The sequence below is a fragment of the Pseudophryne corroboree genome, chromosome 1 (genome assembly GCF_028390025.1).
Source record: "Pseudophryne corroboree isolate aPseCor3 chromosome 1, aPseCor3.hap2, whole genome shotgun sequence".
Classification (NCBI taxonomy): Eukaryota; Metazoa; Chordata; class Amphibia; order Anura; family Myobatrachidae; genus Pseudophryne; species Pseudophryne corroboree.
The window spans coordinates 530054466-530068933 of record NC_086444.1 but is presented as its reverse complement, the minus strand read 5'-3'; the positions used below and the strand labels follow the sequence as shown (position 1 = coordinate 530068933).

The 14468-nt window shown below is 48.4% G+C and overlaps 1 protein-coding gene across 38 annotated transcripts in view; it reads left to right on the top strand.

The window, feature by feature from the left end:
* The window catches only part of PTPRD (protein tyrosine phosphatase receptor type D), a 2362472-nt gene that overhangs the window by 2193488 nt on the left and 154516 nt on the right, over positions 1 to 14468 (top strand). The gene's annotated exons all lie outside the window — the stretch shown is intronic.

The following is a 14468-nucleotide window of genomic DNA, read 5'->3' as shown; positions in this document are numbered from 1 at the left end:
ATATCTGTTATGTGGTTCATTCAATGGCCCTCATTCCGAGTTGTTCGCTCGGTATTTTTCATCGCATCGCAGTGAAAATCCGCCTAGTACGCATGCGCAATGTTCGCACTGCGACTGCGCCAAGTAACTTTACTATGAAGAAAGTATTTTTACTCACGGCTTTTTCTTCGCTCCGGCGATCGTAATGTGATTGACAGGAAATGGGTGTTACTGGGCGGAAACACGGCGTTTCAGGGGCGTGTGGCTGAAAACGCTACCGTTTCCGGGAAAAACGCAGGAGTGGCCGGAGAAACGGTGGGAGTGCCTGGGCGAACGCTGGGTGTGTTTGTGACGTCAACCAGGAACGACAAGCACTGAACTGATCGCACAGGCAGAGTAAGTCTGGAGCTACTCAGAAACTGCTAAGTAGTTAGTAATCGCAATATTGCGAATACATCGGTCGCAATTTTAAGAAGCTAAGATTCACTCCCAGTAGGCGGCGGCTTAGCGTGTGTAACTCTGCTAAATTCGCCTTGCGACCGATCAACTCGGAATGAGGGCCAATATGCATTACAGAGTTAGAGGCTGTAGCTCATTTTAGTATGAAATTATTTACATTTACTCTCATGTCCACATAATTATAGTACAGTATTTAAAAGTATTTAAAGCCATACAGTGCCCTGGTCTTCTACACACAGTAGTGGCTGCCATACTGTAAAGGATTTAATCTAGCTATTAACTAGGAATTGGTATCATTGTTGCTGCACTATATGTAGAGTCCCTGTATGTTAAAAAGCCCTTCTGGTGACTTGGTAGCACCAAGTTTCTTTTTATATGTCTTTTTCCATTAAAATGCATCTTATTCACAAGATGATGTGAAAAAATAAGATTTTACTTACCGGTAAATCTATTTCTCGTAGTCCGTAGAGGATGCTGGGGACTCCGTAAGGACCATGGGGAATAGACGGGCTCCGCAGGAGATAGGGCACTTTAAGAAAGCTTTGGATTCTTGGTGTGCACTGGCTCCTCCCTCTATGTCCCTCCTCCAGACCTCAGTTAGAGAAACTGTGCCCAGAGGAGATGAACAGTACGAGGAAAGGATTTTTGTAAATCTAAGGGCAAGATTCATACCAGCCACACCAATCACACCGTATAACTAGTGATAAACTACCCAGTTAACAGTATGAACAATAACATAGCCTCAGTTCAAACCCGATCAACTATAACATAACCCTTATGTAAGCAATAACTATATACAAGTCTTGCAGAAGAAGTCCGCACTTGGGACGGGCGCCCAGCATCCTCTACGGACTACGAGAAATAGATTTACCGGTAAGTAAAACCTTATTTTCTCTAACGTCCTAGAGGATGCTGGGGACTCCGTAAGGACCATGGGGATTATATCAAAGCTCCCAAACGGGCGGGAGAGTGCGGATGACTCTGCAGCACCGATTGAGCAAACAGGAGGTCCTCCTGAGCCAGGGTATCAAACTTATAGAACTTTGCAAAGGTGTTTGACCCCGACCAAGTAGCAGCTCGGCACAGTTGTAGTGCCGAGACCCCTCGGGCAGCCGCCCAAGAAGAGCCCACCTTCCTAGTGGAATGGCCCTTAACCGATTTAGGCAATGGCAATCCTGCCGAAGAATGCACCTGCTGAATCGTGTTACAGATCCAGCGAGCAATAGTCTGCTTTGAAGCAGGAGCGCCAACCTTGTTGGCCGCATACAGAACAAACCGAGCTTCGGTTTTCCTGATCCTAGCCGTTCTGGTCACATAAATCTTCAAAGCCCTGACCACATCCAGGGACTCGGAATCCTCCAAGTCCCGTGTAGCCACAGGCACAACAATAGGTTGGTTCATATGAAAAGATGAGACCACCTTGGGCAGAAATTGAGGACGAGTCCTCAACTCTGCCCTATCCACGTGAAAAATCAGGTATGGGCTTTTATAGATAAAGCCGCCAATTCCGAAACCCGCCTTGCAGAAGCTAAGGCCAACAACATGACCACTTTCCAAGTGAGGTATTTCAACTCTACTGTTTTGAGTGGTTCAAACCAAGGTGACATGAGGAACCTTAATACCACGTTAAGGTCCCAAGGTGCCACCAGAGGTATAAAGGGAGGCTGAATATGCAGCACGCCCTTCACAAAAGTCTGTACTTCAGGAAGAGAAGCCAATTCTCTTTGAAAGAAAATGGATAAGGCTGAAATTTGAACCTTTATGGACTCTAATTTTAGGCCCAAATTCACTCCCGTTTGAAGGAAGTGAAGCAGACGGCCCAACTGGAACTCCTCCGTAGGAGCGGTTCTGGCCTCACACCAAGAAACATATTTTCGCCATATACGGTGATAATGTTTCGACGTCACATCCTTCCTAGCCTTGATCAGGGTAGGAATGACCTCCTCCGGAATCCCTTTTTCCGCTAGGATCCGGCGTTCAACCGCCATGCCGTCAAACGCAGCCGCGGTAAGTCTTGGAACAGACAGGGCCCCTGCTGCAGCAGGTCCTGCCTTAGAGGAAGAGGCCACGGATCTTCTGTGAGCAACTCTTGCAGATCCGGATACCAAGTCCTCCTTGGCCAATCTGGAACAATGAGGATTGTTCTGACCCTTCTTATTCTTATTATCCTCAACACCTTGGGTATGAGAGGTAGAGGAGGAAACACATAGCCCAATCTGAACACCCAAGGTGTCACCATAGCGTCTACCGCAACCGCCTGAGGGTCTCTTGACCTGGTGCAATACCTCTTTAGCTTTTTGTTGAGGCGGGACGCCATCATGTCTATCTGAGGCAGTCCCCACTGATTTGTGATCTGTGTGAAGACTTCTTGATGAAGTCCCCACTCTCCCGGATGCAGGTCATGCCTGCTGAGAAAGTCCGCCTCCCAGTTGTCCACCCCTGGGATGAACACTGCTGATAGTGCGCTTACATGGCCTTCCGCCCAGCGTAGAATCCTGGTCGCCTCTGTCATGGCCACTCTGCTCCTTGTGCCGCCTTGATGGTTTACATGAGCCACTGCCGTGACATTGTCTGATTGAATCAGAACCGGTTTGTTCCGAAGCCATTCCTCCGCTTGGCGTAGGGCGTTGTATATGGCCCTCAACTCCAGGACATTGATGTGGAGACCAGTCTCTAGGCTTGACCAGAGACCCTGGAAATTTCTTCCTAGTGCGACAGCTCCCCAACCTCGGAGGCTCGCATCCGTGGTCACCAGGACCCAGTCCTGAATGCCGAACCTGCATCACAGGAGAGACACCCTGGCCCTGGGAGACAGGGTGATCCGTTTTTGCATGTGTAGATGGGACCCGGACCATTTGTCCAATAGGTCTCATTGAAAGGTCCTTGCATGGAACCTGCCGAAGGGGATGGCCTCGTATGAAGCCACCTTCTTCCCGAGAACCCTCGTGCAATGATGCACTGAAACCTTTTTTGGCTTCAATAGGTTCCTGGACAGAGCTACGAGCTCCTGAGCCTTCTCCACTGGAAGAAAAACTCTTTTTTGGTCTGTGTCTAGAATCAGGCCCAAAAAGGGCAGACTCGTTGCAGGGACTAGCTGGGATTAAGGTAAATTGAGAATCCAGCCGTGCCTCTGCCACGTCTTCACGGACAGAGACACGCTGTCCAGCAACTTCTCCCGAGATCTCGCCTTTATGAGGAGATCGTCCAAGTACGGGATAATTGTGACGCCCTGCCTGCGCAGGAGCACCATCATTTCCGCCATTACCTTGGTGAAAATTCTCGGGGCCGTGGAAAGTCCAAACGGCAACGTCTGAAATTGGTAGTGACAGTCCTGTACTGCAAATCTCAGGAACGCCTGGTGAGGAGGGAAAATCGGAACATGAAGGTACGCATCCTTTATGTCCAGGGACACCATCCAATCCCCTCCCACCAGGCTGGCGATGACCGCTCTGAGCGACTCCATTTTGAACTTGAACCTCTTCAAGTACAGGTTCAGGGATTTCAGATTTAGAATGGGTCTGACCGAACCGTCCGGTTTCGGTACCACAAACAGGGATGAATAATAACCCTCTCCTTGCTGGAGATGAGGAACTTTGACTATCACCTGTTGAATGTACAATTTGTGAATTGCAGCTAACACCAGCTCCCTCTCCGACGGGGAAGCCGGCAGAGCCGATTTGAAAAACCGGCAAGGAGGCATGTCTTCGAATTCCAGTCTGTATCCCTGGGAAACAATCTCTATTGCCCAGGGATCCACCTGTGAGAGAACCCAGACGTGGCTGAACAGACGAAGACGTGCCCCCACTTGATCTGACCCCCCCCGTTCTTGCTTTTATTGGATTGAAAGGACTGCATTTGATAATGCGGTACCTTCTTAGCATGCTGCGGGGGAACATAAGGTAAAAAATTCGATTTACCGGCCGTAGCAGTAGAGACAAGGTCCAAGAGGCCTTCTCCAAACAACTCCTCCTCCTTGTAAGGCAATGACTCCATATGCCGCTTTGAGTCGGCGTCTCCCGTCCACTGTCGGGTCCACAAGAGTCGCCTAGCAGAAATAGACATAGCGTTTATTCTGGAGCTTAGTAAACAAATGTCTCTCTGAGCATCCCTCATATACAAGGCAGCATCTCTGATATGCTCAATGGTTATTAGAATGGTTTCCCTATCTAAGGTGTCAATCTCCGTAGATAAGGAGTCTGCTCATGCCACGACAGCACTACAAACCCAGGCCGACGCCATGGCCGGTCTAACGATAGTTCCTGAATGTGTGTAAATGTGCTTCATGGTAATTTCCTGCTTGCGAGCAGCAGGATCCTTGAGGGAAGCCGTATTTGGAGAAGGCAATTCCACCTTCTTGGATAAGCGTGTCAGTGCCTTGTCTACTTTAGGCGAAGATTCCCATTGTATCCTATCCTTCTGTGGAAAAGGATACTCCATAAGAATCCTTTTGGGAACATGTAGTCTCCTATCCGGAGACTCCAAGCCTTTTTGCACAATTCGCTTAGCTCAAATGAGGACGGAAACGTGACCTCAGGCTTTTTACCTTTATACATGTGAACCCTCGTGTCAGGGACAGGGGGTTCCTGAGTGATATGAAAAACCTCTTTTATGGCAATAATCATGTATCGAATACCCTTTGCCACCTTCAGCTGTAATTTTGCATCCTCATAGTCGACACTAGAGTCAGTATCTGTGTCGGTATCTGTGGCAGCGACCTGGGATATGGGGCGCTTTTGAGACCCTGAAGGTCCTGGCGCCACAGGGACAGGCACGTTCTGGCTACATGACTGATCCCTAGGCTCAACCTTGTCTAACCTTTTATGCAGGAGATTCACATTTGCATTTAAGACATTCAGCATATCCACCCAGTCCGGTGTCGGCATTGCCGACGGCGACCTGACATTCAAACACTCTCCGTCCACATAAAGCGAGCCTTCCTCGTCAAACATGTCGACACACCTGTACCGACACACTTCATACACACAGGGAAACTCTTTTCTGAAGACAGTATCCCCTTTAAGGCCCTTTGGAGAGACAGAGAGAGAGTATGCCAGCACACACCCCAGCGTAATGACCCTGGAGACCAACACAAAGTGTTTTTCCCCAGCAGCGCTGTATAATATCTTATCCGCCAATTATGTGCCCCCCTCTCTTTTAAACACCCCTTCACCGTGTGTAAGCAGGGGAGAGTCCGGGGAGCTTCCTCTCAGCGTTCTGTGGAGAGAAAAATGGCGCTGGTGAGTGCTGAGGGAGAAGCTCCGCCCCCTCGGCGGCGGGCTTCGGTCCCGCTCAAATTTGTGTAAAAATGGCGGGGGCTCTTTTATATACATGTACAGTGCCCAGCTGTACATGTATATATCTTTTTGCCATGTTTTGAGGTGTTATTATTGCTGCCCAGGGCGTCCCCCCTGCGCCCTGCACCCATACAGTGACCGGAGTGTGTGAGGTGTGTGGAGCAATGACGCACAGCTGCGGTGCTGTGCGTTACCTCAGTGAAGCCGCTGAAGGCTTCAGCCGCCTGAGACATCTTCTTGCTACTGTTCTTCTGGCTCTGTGAGGAGAACGGCGGCATGGCCCCGGGGGTGGACGCCCAGGACGAACCTGTGTTCACCCCCTTTGGAGCTAATGGTGTCCTGTAGCCGAGGAAGCAGATCCTATCATTTAAGTAGGTCTGCTCCTCTCTCCCCAGTCCCTCGATGCAGGGAGCCTGTTGCTAGCAGTGCTCCCTGTAAAAATAGAAAAATCCAAACAAAAATGCTTTCTAATGCAAAGAACTCAGGAGAGCTCCCTGCAGTGCGCCCATCTTCCTCTGGGCACAGTGTAAAACTGAGGTCTGGAGGAGGGACATAGAGGGAGGAGCCAGTGCACACCCAGAATCCAAAGCTTTCTTAAAGGGCCCTATCTCCTGTGGAGCCCGTCTATTCCCCATGTTCCTTACGGAGTCCCCAGCATCCTCTAGGACGTTAGAGAAAGATGCACATTCAGCTTATGCTGATTAAATTATATGTGGCACGCCTATATTCTCTGTGCGAACACGGCTGTATCTGCATACAAAGTGCTACACTACAGTGTTTTCCTGGAAAACGTATCATTTTGTATGCCGATACAGGCGAGGTTGTACACAGAATAATCAACATTCTTCTTGTGCATCTTATTCGCATAACTATGTTATGTAAATGCCAACATTATGACTACATCCTGCTACATATGACTAAGTGCTGCTTATTTTTATTATTATTATTATCATAATTTATTTAAGTGGCCATAGCGGTGCACAGGGGGAAAAAAATGACATTCAAACACAACCATTTTAATCCAAAAAGTTCAAACTAACCATGCCAGTAAACCATATACAAACAGGACAGTCTGTCTGGGATAATGGTGTAGCAGTCTCTGCAACTCGGACACTTGACCCTGACAGTTGAGTAGAGCCATAACTAGACATTTTGGTGCCCTGTGCCAGAAAGAGAATTGGTGCCCCCCCCCCCCCCCCCATATTTAAAATAAGGACAGTGTGCACCGAAGGCATGCCTCAAAAATATAGGGGCGTGGCTTTATGGGGAAGGGGCATGGCCACAAAATAATACCATTGCATATTATGCCTCACAGTAGTCTCCATTATTGAAATTATGACACACAGTAGCGCCTAGCGCCACTTACACACATTACACCAGGTAGAGCCCCCTTTTACACATTATTCTAGGTAGAGCCCCTTTTACACATTTCTCCAGACAGAAAGCCCTTTTACACATTGCACTAGGTAGAGCCACCTTTTACACATTGCGCTAGGTAGAGACCCCTTTTACACATTATGCCAGGTAGAGTCCGCTTTTACACATTACACCAGGTAGAGCCCCTTTTACACATTACTCCAGGTAGAGCCCCTTTTACACATTTTTCAGGCAGAGACCCCTTTTACACATTACTCTAGGTAGAGCCCCCTTTTACACATTGCACTAGGTAGAGCCCCCTTTTACACACTACGCCAGGTAGAGCCCCTTTTTATACATTACGCCAGGTAGAGTCCCCTTTTACACATTATGCAAGGTAGAGCCCCCTTTTACACATTACTCCAGGTAGAGCCACCTTTTACACATTGCTCTAGGTAGAGCCACCTTTCTCTTACATCCTAGAGGATATTGGGAATCCATTTAGTACCATGGGGTATAGATGGTTCCACTAGGAGCCTTGGGCACTTTTAGAATTCGATAGTGTGCGCTGGCTCCTCCCTCTATGCCCCTCGTACCAGACCCAGTTTACTAAATGTGCCCGAAGGAGCCAGTCATGTCGCTGGAAGCCCCTGAAGAGTTTTCTGCATTTATTTTATCTGTTTGTTATTTATTGGATGGCACCAGCCTGCCTGCTTTGTGGGACTTAGGAGAGGGGGGGGGACGGCCCAACCTCTTGAAGGGTTAATGGTCCTGTTCCCCGCTGACAGGGCACTAGCTCCTGACGGAACTATTTGCAAGCCCCACCACGGCAAGCGTACATTCCTGCAGCACGCCGCCACCCCTAACAGTGCCAGAAGATAGAAGAGTGGTGAGTACTAAGCCGGCGTCCTGGTTAGCGGGTCGCCGGCCATTATGGCAGCATGAGGGTACGGAGACGCATGGCTTATATGGGTCTCCAGACTCAGTACACGGTGCGGACGCACTGCTTCTGAGGGAGCGAACTGAGTCTAAGTACACTACGTGTGTACACAGTACCCAGACTGGCATTACAGACTTAAAAGGCGACTGACTCCATTTTAAGCACTAACATTACCTCAGCCAGTATAAAAAAGCGGGAAGACCGCGTGCCATGGAAGGAGCGGGGCTTCACTATGAGTGGATCCAGCAGCTCACCAGTGCCATTTTCCCTCTGCAGTGGACACAGACGCTGACTGACAGGGATTCGCAGCTCCTCTGGAGAGACTCTAGATTACCTCAGCGGTACCAGGGGGTCATAGCAGGGGGGGAGCGCTTTCTAGTGTACTAAGTCCTCTATCAGGATACTTAGTCTGCGACCCGGCTAAGTGTGTGAGGTGTGTGGAGCAATGACGCACAGCTGCGGTGCTGTGCGTTACCTCAGTGAAGCCGCTGAAGGCTTCTGCCGCCTGAGACATCTTCTTGCTTCTGTTCTTCTGGCTCTGTGAGTATACAGCTGCTGGGGTGGCCCAGAGACCCACTATAGCATGTGGGTGGATTACTAAGGCCATCGCCAAATAGTCGGGTAACCTAATTGAGGGGTTAGGTACCTTGCCTTAGGGGGAAATTATTTTACTCCTGCAACATATACAGGACTCTGCAAATTTTATGGTGGAAGCCATAAAAGAAATAGGATTGCTTAATGCACGCACCACTGCTATGGCAGTGTCAGGCTTATGGCTACGCCAGTGGACTGCTCCAGGAAAGGTGTGGAAGGCCTACCCTTCACAGGAGAGGCCTTGTTGGAGATGAACTAGACAAATGGATCTCCATAGCTACTGCGGGTAAGTCCACATATCTTCCTTCTGCAGCTCCCCCGGCCAGGAAGGCCTACTCAGGACCTACTCTACAGTCCTTTCGGACTGCCAAGTCTATAGGCAAAACCAGAGGTTCGTCTACAGCCACCAGAGGTGCTAGAGGTAAACCACGAAAACCAGCAACTGTAGGTTCACAGGAGCAGAGCTCAAGCTTTGCTTCATAAAAGCCTTCAGCATGACTGTGGGCCGCGATGCCTGGAGGACTGGCAGGTGGGAGCCCGACTAAGATTTTTCAGTCACATCTGGACAACATCATGCCAGGATCCCTGGGTCATAGATCTTATTTCCCAGGGCTACAGATAGTAGTTTTAGGAGCTCCCACCTCACAGATTCTTCAAGTCAGGCTTACCAGTTTCACAGGAAGCAAGTATATCCTTACAGGACGCAATTCAAAAACTGGTACAGACTCAGGTCATTGTGCCAGTTCCACCTCCCCTGCAAAACAAGGGATATTATTCCATCTTGTTTGTAGTACCAAAACCGGACGGTTTGGTAAGACCGATTTTGAACCTCAAGTCGTTAAACCCTAACTTACGAGTGTTCATATTCAAGATGGAGTCTCTGAGAGTTGTCATCTCAGTCTGGAGGAGGGGCAATTCTTAGTGTCTCTGGATATCAAGGATGCGTACCTTCACATTCCAATCTGGCCGCCTCATCAGGCTTATCTATGATTTGCACTGCAGGACTGCCACTACCAGTTCCAGGCCCTGCCATTTGGTCTCTCTACGGCACTGAGAGTGTTCACCAAGGTGATGGCAGAGATGATGTTTCTACTCCGCAAACAGGGTGTGAACATAATTCCGTACCTGGACGATCTTCTGATAAAGACATCTTCCAGGGAGCGGTTGTTGAACAGCATTGGCCTCTCAACCAAACTACTCCTGGATCTCGGGTGGATTCTTAACTTACCAAAATCTCACCTGGAACCGACGCAGAGTCTCTCCTTCCTGGGGATGATACTGGACACAGAGTCTCAGAGAGTGTTCCTTCCCTTGGAGAAGGCTATGGAAATTCAGTCGATGGTTCGGCTGTCCTGAAGCCAACCAGGATTTCGGTGCATCTGTGCATTAGCCATCTGGGGAAAATGGTGGCCTCTTACGGGTCGCTCCAGTATGTAAAGTTTCATGTGAGGCCCTTCCAGCTGGATCTGTTGGAAAAATTGTCCGGATCGCATCTTCACATGTCGTCAAAAGCCAGAATCTCCCTTCTGTGGTGGCTACATCCTTCTCACCTCGTCAAGGATCAGAGTTTCGGGATTCAGAATTTTATTCTGCTATTTACAGACGCAAGCCTCAGAGGTTGGGGAGCAGTCACCCAGGGGGTGCAGTTTCAAGGAAGATGGTCAAGTCGGGAAGTCGTCCTTCCAATAAACATTCTGGAACTCAGGGCAATCTACAATGCCCTTCTGCAGGCCTCATCTCTACTTCGGAATCAGGCCATTCAGGTCCAGTCAGACAATGTAACGGCAGTAATCTACATAAACCGACAGGGCGGAACAAAAAGCAGAGCAGCAATGACAGAGGTGTCAAGAATTCTCCTCTCATTCCGGATGTAGACAAATGGGAAGCAGGCTTCCTCAGCAGACACAACCTGCATCCGTGGGAGTACGGCCTCCACCCGGAGGCGTTCCGGTGGTTGACACGTCGGTGGGGATATCCACAGATCGACATGATGGCCTCTCGACTCAACAAGAAGCTCAAGCGGTATTGTTCCAGGTCGAGAGACCTACAAGCAGTGGCGGTAGACGCTCTGACAACTCCGTGGGTCTACCAACTGGTGTACGTGTTTCCTCCACTTCCTCTAATCCCAAGAATTCTAAAGAGAATAAAAAGGGAAAAGGTTCAAGCAATCCTCATTGCTCCCGACTGGCCTCGAAGGGCCTGGTATGTAGATCTTCTCGAGATGCTGATAGAAGATTGATGGCCTCTACCTCTTCGCGAGGATCTTCTGCAACAGGGCCCGTCTATCAAGACTTACCGCGGCTACGTTTAACCGCATGGAAGTTTAACGGCTGATTCTAGCTAGGAGAGGGTTTCCTGACAAGGTCATGCCAACTATAATCAAAGCCAGGAAGGTGGTAACGTCTAAACATTACCACCGTATATGGAAGAAGTATGTCTCTTGGTGTGAGAGCAGACAATATTCTGTGGTGGAATTTCATCTAGGACTTTTTCTGCAGTCGGGAGTGGATGTGGGCCTACGCCTAGGCTCTATTAAAGACCAAATTTCGGCTTTGTATATTTTCTTTCAGAAACAATTGGGTTCTCTCTCTGAAGTCCAGACTTTCTTGAAAGGTGTTCTGCACCTCCATCCTCTCTTTGTGCCTCCCACGGCACCTTGGGAATCTCAAGTTGGTGCTGCAGTTACTCCAATAGGACTGGTTTAAACCGTTACAGGAGGTTGACGTAAAGTACCTTACATGGAAGACGTCATACTGTTGGCCTTGGCCTCACCAAGACGTGTGTCGGAGCTAGAGGCGTTGTCTCACAAGTGTCCCTACTTAATTTTCCATGAGGATAGAGCTGAACTCAGAACTTGTCAGCAATTTCTTCCTAAGGTGGTGTCCGCTTTTCACATCAACCAAACTATTGTGGTTCCGGCTGTGACGGACACCTCTGCTTCTTCAAAGTCTTTGTATGTTGTGAGGGCTTTAAAAGGTGTATGTAAAGAGAACAGCTCGTCACAGAAAATCCGACTCGCTGTTTGTTCTCTATGATCCCAATAAAATTGGGTGTCCTGCTTCAAAGCAGTCTATCGCACGCTGGATCAGGCTCACTATCCAGCATGCTTTTTCCATGGCAGGATTGCCGGTTCCAAAATCTGTTCAGGCCCACTCTACTAGGTCGGTGGGTTCTTCTTGGGCGGACCTTCAGTTTGGTCAGTCAGTTCTGCAGGAACCTCAGCCCTCTCCCACCTGGCTTGGGAGCTTTGGTACTTCCCCATGGTACTAAATGGATCCCCAGAATCCTCAAGGGCATAAGAGAAAATAGGATTCTAATTACCCACCGGTAAATCCTTTTCTCATAGTCCATAGAGGATACTCTGCACCCGCCCGGTGCTTCGTTTTTTCCTGCACTGTTACTTGGTTAAGTATTCTTTTTTGTTCAGCTGTTGCTGTTCATGTTTCAAGTTTGGTTAGCACGTTGTTTCTGTGTGCTGGTTCGTTATCTCACCACTTTCCTTATCTATCCTTCTCTCAAAGTATGTCCGTCTCCTCGGACACAGTTTCCTAGACTGAGTCTGGAAGGAGGGGCATAGAGGGAGGAGCCAGCGCACACTATCACATTCTTAAAGTGCCCAAGGCTCCTAGTTGACCCATCTATACCCCATGGTACTAAATGGATTCCCAGTATTCTCTACCATACGCGCACGCAGGGGGTGGGAGGGTTCCAAGTACCTGGAAACCCCCCCTGCCCACTGATCCATCAGCGCAGTTTACCGTATTTCCTATTTTAACGCCGGAATTCAGGGGCGCAAGTATAAAGAGGCAGAGCTGCCTTCTTACGTAGACAGGCTGCTGGGCTGGCTGTCTGCCTGTAGGGGGAGCTCCTCTCAGGCATTCCCGGGCTGGCTGGGTGAAGCAGCAATCTATTGAAAGATCATCTGCAGGTGTGTGATGGGGAGGGGGTTGCGGTGCGCTGTGGAGAGGGGGAGGAACGGGCTTTAATAAATGATGCTGGCCAGTGACCCATTAGCGGGGGAGGGGGGGCAGCGTTTATATTATGGGGGCTAATGAAATATATATATATATATATATAATCCAGTCGAATGACCGGCACTCTCTTATCAATAGCAGCTTGGCCGGGTGCCATACAGACACTGGAACGTGTTAAGTAGAAACAGACAAATTGTCGGCACTCCAGGCTTTAAAAAAAAACAGGCTGACACGTAGTATATTGCCAATATACTACGTGTCAGCCTGTTTTTTTTGAAAGCCTGGAGTGCCGACAATTTGTCTGTTTCTATATATATATATATATATATAAGTTTTGGTGGCTGATGTATACTGGCTGCTTTTTATGTTTATGTGAAAGAGGTGTGTGTAAATATATGTGTGTACCAGCTGTGTGTGTATATATATATATATATATATATATATATATATATATAGTGTGTGTGTGTTTTAATGTATGTATGCTGCATGTGTGTGTATGTCATGTGTCCATGTATGTATACTGCTGTATGTGTGTGTCTGCTGTAAGTATGGTGTGTGTGTGTGTGTGTGTGTGTGTGTGTGTGTGTGTGTGTGTGTGTGTGTGTGTGTTTGTAAATATGCTGTGTGTACGGGATGCAGTTAGGAGATTGCCGGTCACAATACAAACTCTGAGATCCCGGCATCTGAAAATCCCGCTGGTCGGCATGCCGACCAACAGGGACTATACCCATTCACCGGTGTCCTCGAAACCCATAGAGTAGGAATAGAACCTGTGTCGAGCGCAGCGAGCACGCAAGGGGCTTTATTGCACTTGCCATCTAACAGCCGGGATCCGGGGCATCAGTATTGTGACCGTGTACACGTACTCACACACATATATTCATGGAAACCCATGTGTATGGAAACCCTCCCTTGAAAATCCTGCGTTTGCCCAAGTCTATGGACCACGAGAAAAGGATTTACTGGCGGGTAATTAAAATCCTATTTTTACACATTGCACCAGGTAGAGCCCCCTTTTACATATTACGTCAGGTAGAGTACCCTTTTACACATTACGCAAGATAGAGCCCCCTTTTCACATTACTCCAGGTAGAGCCCACTTTTACAAATTACTCCCGGTAGAGTCCTTTTACACATTATTCCAGGCACCGCTGGCCGACCGCTAGTTTCGGCCCTGCAGTTGAACTCTGTGGGTCCAGCAGCAATTATTGCTTCACAGCTATATTATAAAATATAAATAATATCATAATAAATGGTACTAAGCTTGTTCAGCAGTGCAAAGTAGAGTTGTTTCCCCTGTCAAGCATATACTGTTTTACTCACACTGTATACTTTGTGAGCTACAGTATATCAAAGCAATATTAATGTCATTATCGTGGGCTCAACTGTAGTCCTAAAAGTAATATTTTAGAAACAATTTTTTTGTATAAAGCAGAAGAGACTTAAAGCAATCATTGGTAACTGATTCTTAGAGAGGTATTCTATTAGAGGAGATAAAACATCAGGTGCAAAATTTTCACACTTTTCCCCCAATGTTTTGCCAATGTTTTTTTACAGGCTATCCAATTAGGATCGCCCATAAAAAATAGCTTTCCTCCCGAAAACACACAAGTTCAGTGAAATCTGTGTGTTTTCGTGAGAAACAGCCCCGTTTTCGCTTGAAAATGGGGCTGTTTCCGGGGATTTGGTTTTGCTTGCTCGAGGCATGTGAAACAAAATCTGTCAGTGTCCCATGCCTGACGCAGCAGCATCACAATGGGACTGCAGTGAGAGCACCACGGCCCGGGAGCCGGCACTCAGCGCTGTGATCCCGGCGGGGTAGCCGGGTCAGCGTCGTGAACTGCATCCCCCCTCTTTCCCCGCCTCCGGCAG